The sequence below is a fragment of the Idiotropiscis lumnitzeri genome, unplaced genomic scaffold (assembly GCF_059441095.1).
Source record: "Idiotropiscis lumnitzeri isolate Australia: NSW breed Sydney's pygmy pipehorse unplaced genomic scaffold, RoL_Ilum_1.0 HiC_scaffold_183, whole genome shotgun sequence".
Lineage (NCBI taxonomy): Eukaryota > Metazoa > Chordata > Actinopteri > Syngnathiformes > Syngnathidae > Idiotropiscis > Idiotropiscis lumnitzeri.
Genome location: NW_028283721.1, coordinates 147,884 through 157,761, shown reverse-complemented (window position 1 = coordinate 157,761; position 9,878 = coordinate 147,884). Strand labels below are relative to the sequence as shown.

At 40.2% G+C, this 9,878-nt stretch overlaps 1 long non-coding RNA gene across 1 annotated transcript; it reads left to right on the top strand.

The window, feature by feature from the left end:
• Positions 1-809: 809 nt before the first annotated feature.
• LOC148314950 (uncharacterized) lies at positions 810-8,222 on the top strand. The gene is made up of 5 exons (XR_015841393.1): positions 810-833; positions 1,207-1,376; positions 2,177-2,314; positions 2,430-2,520; positions 8,120-8,222. It is a non-coding gene; the product is annotated as an uncharacterized LOC148314950 (long non-coding RNA).
• The last annotated feature ends 1,656 nt before the right edge of the window (positions 8,223-9,878 follow it).

The following is a 9,878-nucleotide window of genomic DNA, read 5'->3' as shown; positions in this document are numbered from 1 at the left end:
CGGTGAGTCCCGAACGATAATTGAATTAATTAATTAATCTTGGGTAAATGTCTGGCTCTCATTTTTTAGACTTACTTTACAATGTGTTTTGTAATTTTTCAAGGTTGCCTGTGTTGGAAAACTGCTTGGTGCGTTAGCTAAAACACAGTATGCTAAAATGATAAGTGACGAGAACACAGAGGGTATATCAACAACGTACGTACTCGAATTATTTTGGGGAAAACTTAAGTACATTATAATCACCCTTTTAATAATACTGATAAGCGTTGTGTGTTTTATTTATTTTTATGAGGACCTTTACAACGAGCTACATATTGTTAGCATTGGGCCTACGACGCTAAACACAGTGTCCCTCGATCTCTCTCCAAAATTCTCCAAAAGACTTAAGCTTTCACTCAAATTAATACAATCTACTCCACTAGCTCATTTAAGGCTTTTTTGTGATGTGTTTGATTTGGGTAAGTAAAGCAAAACATATTAACTGTTGAATGTTGCCTGTTATTTAAATAATAGAAATTCAAGATGAAAGTTGAACAGATATTGAAATGCTAGATTGGCTCATTCAGAATCATGCCACAATGTGCTTTGTATGTTTTGTGTGTGGGTTTATCAAGCTCTAATTCAATGCAGTGTCCAAAACGAGCGCGCATAATTGTTGGATGAATGTTGGTTAATAGAGTCAGATAATAGTTAAAATTCCAACAGTTGAACAGATGTTGAAATGCTAGATTGGCTCATTCAGAATCATGCCACAATGTGCTTTGTATGTTTTGTGTGTAGGCTTATCAAGCTCTAATTCAATGCAGTGTTGAGCTGCATTTGAGAGGAACTACGTAAGTAACTAATGTGGAAAAATTGTGACTTCTTTGTGTACTTTTATTTTGAATATTCAAATTTTGTGGGTAAAGGTTAGAGAAAATAAGTTAAAAATGAGAGCTGTACAGGTATTTAAGTTTTTGGTTTGTAAAATACCCGAATGTGGGTTTCAGCAGGTGAGGCAATGATTGGACAGAGCAAAAGCTATGCTCCAAAATAGAAGTGATTACACCTTCACTAGACTAACCTGCAGCTAATTACATAATTATAAAATTAACACTTTAACCTGGCTTCCCCATCACAGATGTATTCTTTTAAATGCAAAGCTCTTTGTTCTAGCTTTTGTTGTTAAATGACATTCATGCCCAAGTGTCTATGCATCCATTGCAGGGATGTTTTCTCAAGTGACGAGTCTGAAGCCTGTGATGACGAAGTACCATCTACACCTCCCCATGGATTGTCACAGAGAAAAAGCTTCCTAACCAAGAGAGGCGCTGCAGAAGGTCCTTGAGTACGTCCAACATGTTGAGTCTGTGAGTCTACTGCAGGATCTAATGCAGGTATGAAAATGATGAAATTTTAATGTATTATCTTCAAAATTATAAATAATTATTTAATTTCTTGAAATATAAAATTAGGTACCCTAAACCCAAGTAGGAACCCCAGTCCCAGTACATTCCTGATTCTGGAGCTACAGAGATCAAACCATCCTACTGTATCACTAAATAGCCCCACCTCTAAAACCCTGATTCGGAAGGCCGAGTTGAAAGACTTCAGAGTTCAAGATGGTCAACTGCAACTATGATAAGCCGAATGTGTTCACCCCAAGTCGGAAACTGAGAAAAAGACTCAATTTTCACATGATTTCAGTCCCTTCTATATTTAAAAGAATGTATTGGGGCTCTAAAAATGTGAAATATTTTTACAAGTATTTCTTTTACTACTCATAGGCAGTTTCATAATAATAGTACAATTTGGCATCGTGTATTGTTTTTTGGTTCCATTCAAAATGCACAAGACGTATAGACATATTTTGTTTGTGGATCGCTGCAGCATCACACGAGCGCACAGAGACAAACGTGGCAGCAACTTAAAACAATTAAAATATCGAATCGAAATCGGGAACTGAAAATCAAAAATCGAATCGGGGCTTGAGTGAATCGTTACCTCCCTAATCATAATCATTTTGGTAGAATGTTGGGCTCTTGCCCTTTGAGTGTATATGGCGTTACCGAAGCTGTTCACTTAATCGACAATTCCTTTCCTGTGACGTTTATCATAACCAGTTTAACTGCCAAAATATTTTTAAGTGTGTGATGATTATCTGGATCGAGTGACACCCATGTTATAATGGTTGCAGGTATTGGTGGATTGGACGATAGTGTCAGAACAATGATGGCGTTCATCATGACAAATCCTCTGTCTCTGAAGTACAATCTCTTTGGACATCGTAGCAAGAACAAGCGCCGAGACCTGCCTTTTTCTGATGTTCTATACGGTAATATATTTTTTTTTTAAGGGATTGTGGTGTGAAGACATTTCAGCATGTCCCATAAGGTTTCACAATCATTAAATAGCTTTACTAAGTTGGCTTCTTGTCTTTTTTGTTTTAGGAGCACTGAAAAGGAATGGAGCCACAAAGGACATCAACGAGAAGGACACAGGCAACCCTGTCCAAGTGGTTCATGGGAGCTTGTGATCAAGGTGGGAATAGGGCAGTTCGAGCTCGGAGATCTCAAGGCAACTGTCAGGTTTAAAACGTCCTGACGCCATTTTTAGACTGAAGGTGGCATAAATCCAGACCAAACCAGTTAGAGTTTTGTTTTTGACCATTCGCGAATGGGAGAGGAAGTCAGGAGGTGAAGCAGGCGTCTTGCCAGTTCAATCTCGCGCACTCTCTCTCACTCTCTACCACCCGTTCGGTCTTTTATCAGCAACCTAAGCAGACAATGGAGGTCTGTCTGAAATTCTAGCAGGCAGGCAGGAAGCAATCAACCACAGTAGTCAGTCAGGAATTCGAAACTAAAGTGTGTGCGTGTGTTCCAGTTGTGCGCGTGTGTGCTAAAGCAATAATGTGAGTGTCTGTGTGTGTGCGCAATTATAACTGATACAAATAGTGTATAAAAACATGATTAGAAATACACAAACTATTTACATATCCTCATCCCATCTCACATTCACCCGTTTGTGGGTTTAAATCATGTCCTTACGGCTTTAAGACAGATCATCATAATGAAATCATACAACAGTGTGGTCATCCGTGGAGGGGCGAAAACCCTCAGTAGGGACAAAATTCCCCTCCTCCCTTCCGGCGTGGAACGAGATTCTCATGGTATGTTGGTCACTTGGGAATAAAACATAAAAAAACTTCAATATACCTAGTGAAAAATAACAAAACTGTCTCCACGCAGAGTTTGTCTCCACGCAGAGCTTGTCTCTGCGGCGACTTGATGGAGGCCCTTGCCTCGTTGTAGGAGGGGACAGCCGTCTTTACCTCCCGGATCTTCGTGTGTGGTGTATGTGTGTGCATGTGTGGGGGCAGGGGCAAAAGGGTCCATGTGTTATTTAGGTTTCAGTGTCCAGTTCGAGTTTGTCATTGTCCAGTTCGAATTCGTCATTCTCAACATCAATCAGGTTGTAATGGTACATTTGGGCAACAAACATGCAGTTAATAATCATCTTTGTCATAAGAATAATGCAACATGAACAGACTACACATAACAAAAATGAAAACCATAATTATCCCGATATATTGTCTTTCAAATTCTTCGTAGTGGTCATAACATCAATAATTGTTTCATTTTATTAAAAATGTAAATGCAGTAATGTTCTCCAATCAAGGCTAAAATTCTTTATGTACGTCATTAATTTCCAAACAATATCTAATCTTTTTGTTCTGTGGCTTCAACATTCGTATCTGTGGCTGGTTGTGCGGTTCCGATGTGCGTGTGGTCCGATATTGTGACTCAGGTGGGCTCCTGTTCGAGGGATTCGCGTTGCTCGGCCTTTAGCTGGAAACCGGAGAAGCTTGTACTGCAACTGGTGGATCCAGCTGCCACGCCCCGCGACCTTTGCTGCCGTCGGGGTCACTGCAATCATCTGGCGAGGGCCATCTCAGCATTCACTTGTCCCAACGAAGTCGTTTCAGCACCTTGAAGAAGAGTTGGTCTCCCACACGGACGTGATTTCTCTGTGGATCAGAACACACTGACCAGTAATTGCGTCTTTTTTTTTTTTTTCTTTTTGGTCAAAACATGTTTCCCATGTGGACTGGGACTGATGTGCCAGTCGCTGGTGGTTCTGATGAACCTGAGAGTCGATAGGGGATAGTGTCCTAACTTCGGCTGGCACTATCCTCATTGTTGTGATTGAAACACAGTCTGGTCATTGTCTCCTTTTTTTCCCTCATTGTCTTGATAAGTCTGCCCTTAACAGTCCCATTAGTGCGTTCCACAAGTCCTGCAGACTGTATGCACAATGACGCTTTGAGTCAATTTTGCAACAACTGTCCCACTTGTTACAACATCATTCACAAAATGCATAATTTTCACTTCAAATCACTTCTTGAAATTCCAAATGTCAGGATAATTTGTGTTAGGTTGAAGATGTATTTTATCCCATATTTTACTCTATTAGTATTGCAAAAGAATTGTTCCACAGCGTGACCCATGTTTGACCATATGGATGAGAAGACTTCACAGAGAAGCGGATGCCTGAAGACTGGATCAACGTCTGCAACATCAAAGGAGGTGTGCTGAGACACACCTCTGAAACAAAAGGACTGAGACTTTAGTACCAGAGCACTAAAAGGGCATATCTGCCTTTTCAATCAGTGGATGACTGCCATTGATGTCTGTCTTTCCTCTTGTGTCTGAGATGTTTACATGTTCCTGCTGGTGCTCCCCCCTTCATCCCTTAGTGCAAATACATTGTATTGTTAGGGACTTCCCTAATAAAATAGAGGGCTCGGCGGAGTGTGCTCCAGAACGAATTTGGAGATGTAACTGAGCACACCTCCGTTCGTTCTCCTCGCGAGTAAAAGATCAACTCTTGTCTTCCTTCCATTCATTTAGCCTATGTTCAGTGAATGCTTAGGTGATTGAACCTGACAATTTGATTACACAACACTTTTTCCAACTGTTTTAGCATCAACATATGTTGTCGGAAACAACTTAATCCATTTTGAAAACATATGAATTACAACCAAACAATATTGCATCTCAAACAAATAACACTGTCTAAAAAAAAGTTTTTTGTTGAAAAGTCTGTATGTGGGAACAATTTCATATCATACTACCCCTCTCTTGACACATAGTTATGCTCTTGTGTCACTCTTATTACTTTTCCAATCAATGAATTAGGCAGCCAGGATTTGCCATCTGCCAATTTGCTGATCCTGTCCTCAGCAATGTTTGCACCTTTGTTCTCCCAATGTGTGCGTTCAATTACTGGTACCTTTTTCCCTGGCGTGGGATCAAATTGTCAAGTTGATTTTCTGCGTGTGTGTGCGTGTGGGGGTGTGTTCATTTTCCCTTTTAGCTGCGCTGTGTCGATATAAAGGCGAGGCAGTTTCCAATTGTAATTGTGTCATTTTCTGTTAAGTGAATTTTGCGTTCACAAATAACTATTTTAGACGTGCTTTATGCACAACTTTTCTTTTCCTGTTGTGGTTTTTAAAGCCCAATGTCGACAGAACGCATGAACATTTATCTTGACTGTCAGTCCACATTGTAACCATACAACTCATACAAGATGGGAAACCCCAAATTTTAATTAGCTCACACCCGCCTACGCTCTTCCTGCTTATCCTAACAATCTCTTATCCGTTGGTATCACAATGTTAGTACTCCCATCGCATAAAAGTCAGTTTGATTTCAGGCTGCGACCTTGGTTCTCAAACACTTTTACTTCTTATCAGTCTGGAATGCGCACCTGGTCTGTGTTACAAGTCTGAGTTCCTCCAGTCGGGAGGAAGGTCAAGTCGCGGTTTGGTGATAATTTGGACGGCTCCACAGTCGTGTGGCGCCTCCTAGATGATGCGGGGAAAAAATGACGCTGGGCTGAAATGCACCGCAACTTATCAGTATAATGTGTCCCTGTGACAATTAGGCCGGCGTGCAATGTGAATGTGGTGGGAAAAGAATGTAATTTTTTGATTCCTTAAAGCAGCAGTGAAAGCTCTTAATCACACTCTAAGTGGTTCTCTGCCACGAAATCCAAATTGTTGTGACTAAATATGCAAATGAATTCATTTTGCCCTGGTTCCTGCAGTAACCCAGGCTAATGAAGTCATTTTTTGCAGTCACTGTTTTGCTCAAATGGCTTATAATAATTTGGTAGTGCGTTAAGATGCTTTGTCGATACAATCTTGTAGTGTATCTTCACAAGTTCCAACATACACAACCCATTCCATGGCCATGACGATACTGTTTTAAAGATTACCAAGGCTTGTTGGACCTTTCTCTGCCACATAAATTACAGCCCTGAGAGGCACTGGGCCTCAACTTTATCTATGAAGGGTCAGGGATTTAATGGGGGTCACCGAGGCGTCCCAAGGAAAGTTTTTACAGAAAAGTGGTCTGGCAATATCTTTTCTCTTTCTTATCACTGACAATGCGCCCCTTTAAAGTTTTGACGTTTGTTTGAATTCGCCCGTGCTTATTAATTCTATTGAAGTCCAATTTTGCCAGTGTATCACGGCCTAATGAGTAAAACGCATGTTGATGTAGAACTCCTTCTACACACACTTTTATGTTTGACTTTTTACGTCACGTGATCCTCCATTGCTACCACATCTCGTCCTGAAAAGTTAATGTTTTGTAACAAGACTTACTGCTTCCTCCTTTCTTTCTTTTCTTTTTCCTTCCTTCTGCCCAACACGTTCATGCTTTCTGTGCATAATTTAGAATTTTCTTTTCCATTTTACAAGTTGGCCAATTTAAATTAGGTTGTTTTATTTGAAAAGCCTGTAATTCTCTTTTTTTTCCCCTTTTCACCTAATCACAAATTTCTTATCACAAAAATGAACATGTTAATTCTATTTTATTTCCTATTTTTCCAATCTTGTGACTCATTTCACTTCAACCAGTTCTACCTTAAAGTGGACAAGTACACATCAATGTTTTTTGTAGTTTCTATTTTCTTCTCTGCTTTAATGAAAATTATAGCCCTTCTAGCCAAATTTTTCCTGTGTCATTTCTATCTCTGCATTTCATTCCATTTCTGGCCTACCTTAATACTAAAACAAAAATGCTCTTTCAAAAATTAAAACTATCTAAAACTAGTGATGGCAAAATGAAGCCCCATAAAGCAGCCAAGCCCTGCAGGGAAATACTTCACACACGAATGGGCTTCGAGATGCTTCATTTTTCTTGACTACGCCATCCCATGGACAGAAAAATGTATAACATGCTTGGTGCATGCAATAAAATGGTGAGCTGTAAATCATGCTCTGCCCACCAAACAATATGTATTTGAAGAGTGATTTTAATTGTTCTGTTTTACTTTGTCTTCTAACTTCTCCAATATTCAGACAGCTCCGCCGAGACCAACGTTTCACCCCCACACTGATATAAAATGGACCCAACCGTTTGGGTCTCTTTCCAAATTTGGTACCAAAGCCTCCCCCACAGTGCGGCAGCTATCTTGAATTGGCCCGTTCCCAGAAAGTTTTACTTCATTCAGTGTCATTCAGTATTATTCAAAATCTTTCAGTGTCATTCCAAATCATTCAATGTCATTCACAATCTTTCCACATCCTTCCACCTTCCATCGTTCAGTGTCATTTCACATTCTCTTTCATATATAACATAACATAACAATAACATAATCCTGGGTCAGCAGACACCTAATTAATGTGTTAATACATGATACATTTTTCTATAAGCAACCCTTATGATTGTAACGTATTTTTAATTCTTTCTAGGCGGGAACTGTCCGAACAAAAAATTCATGCAATTTGTAATTAGACACTTTGTCATACAAAAAGTCACTCAGGGCAAGAGAAAAAAAATTGTCACTTGCCCAAGTTGGGCAAGTAATTTGGCCACTCGGGCAAGGCAAATTTTAGTGGCACTTGCCCTATGGGCAAGCAGTTTTTAAAGTTAACTTCGAACCCTGTGATGGTGTCTTGTGACCTGTCTTTATCAGCTGATGTTCCATGAAGGCGTGCCTTACCTGTCACAAGAATGAAGGCAAGTCACGCCCCCCGCTGTCCATTCACTCCGCCAAGACGCTGCTCCAGGTGGTAGAGAGGATGAAGGCTCCCTTGTCTCTGTTCATGGTTTTTATGCCTCGCTTGCAGATCTCAATGGCCTCTCTGATCCAGCGCTGTAGTTTGTTCTCTTCTGTGCGGATGACCCTGCCCTTCTCCCGGTCCATGATGTGGTTTTCCCTTTTGCAGTGGTCAGTGATTGCTGATTTGTAATGTTCATGTTGTGCTTGTTCTTTTACTGCTCTGATTTTTTAATTTTTTTGACAGGTAAGTCACACCCTCATGGAACATCAGCTGATAAAGACTGGTCTCAAGACACCATCATGCGACACTCTGAAGAAGGCGAAAGACTCGCTGAAACATGTCAGGTAAAAAATTAACCTAAAACATAAATGTCTGCTTTTAATGAATCAGTCAAATATCAATAATAAGAAGACAAAATGAACCTAATACAAATAAATGAATGCTTAATAACTCCCCTGCACATGCTCCTAAAAATCCAAACCTTCACCTGTAAATAAAACGTCCCGACCTGAAGACATCTTAATGTTATTATTTTGTTTTACACACAGCGCCGCCAAGTGGAATCAAAAATTTGTTTTTATTTAAATTTTCACGTACTGCACGGTGCCCTTCTGACGAATCCGACTGAAAATTAGTCAGAAAAGACTCAAGACAATGATCTTACTCTCTGCCGAATTTTGTGACGTTTTGGCAAAAGGCGTGGCTATTACGGTGCTGAAAAGTCCGATTGTACTTTGTGACAACAAAAGCTCCGGCAACATGACTCAGATGATCCTATCTTCTCGAAGTTGTACACATTTGAGGATACTTCAGCTCTGAAGACTTCTACCAACTTATTTTTCATCGTAGTAGTAGCGCCACCAACTGGTAAAAGCTAATACAAGTTATTTTCTTGGATGTTTTTCTCCGTGCAACTCAACAAGGTCGCCCTCATATATGCTCGGATTACTGTTTCGGCCATGAGGATGTCACAATACGAAATTCGTCCTTTTTCGTGAAAGGTTGTGGGAGTGGCATTGCACTGTTCGGCAATAAAACAACGCTGATTATGAGGTTGTAAATATGAACGACAACTCGTGAAACTTTACACACACATCAGGCCGAGCAAATTTATCAATATTTTATACGTTAGTTGTGCAGCTTTTTTGAAATGGCTCGCCATGGCCCTCGAGAAATGTTCAAAAAAGCAACCCTGGTTGAGTGTTTCACCTCGCCTTTTGTAAATTTTATGGAGTACAGTGAACCCTCGGTTATCGCGGTTAATGGGGACCGAGACCACCCGCGAAAACTGAAAATCCGCGAAGTAGCGGCACACCTTCAAAAATGCTTAAAAAAAATACAATATATATAATAAATATATAATATATATATATATATATATATATATATATATATATATATATATATATACGGGGAGAGAGAGAGTGAAATTCATGTTATAACAAAAAAAACAAATTATTATTAAAACATATTATTTTTTAATTCCCCAGCCATTCTTTTTGTATTTATTTAATTACTCCGACTTTTACCTGCTGGTACGCCGTCCGGTGTACCCTGTGAAATGAAAGGTGGCATTCTTTATTTATTTATTCATTTATTCATTCATAACTGACAGCCTCGCGCTCCGCTCGTGCCCGGGCGGAAGAGGTGCTCCAATTCGGCTTAACTGTGACACACGCCCGCCCTCCTCCCCCGGAACTTCCATTCGGTTAAACTTAGGGGCCGCTTGGCACCGCCCGTGCCCGGGGAAGGTGCTCCTCTTCGGCTTACTGTGACGCGAGCATGCCCTCCTCCTCCGGAGCTTCCATTCAGTTAAACTTAGGGG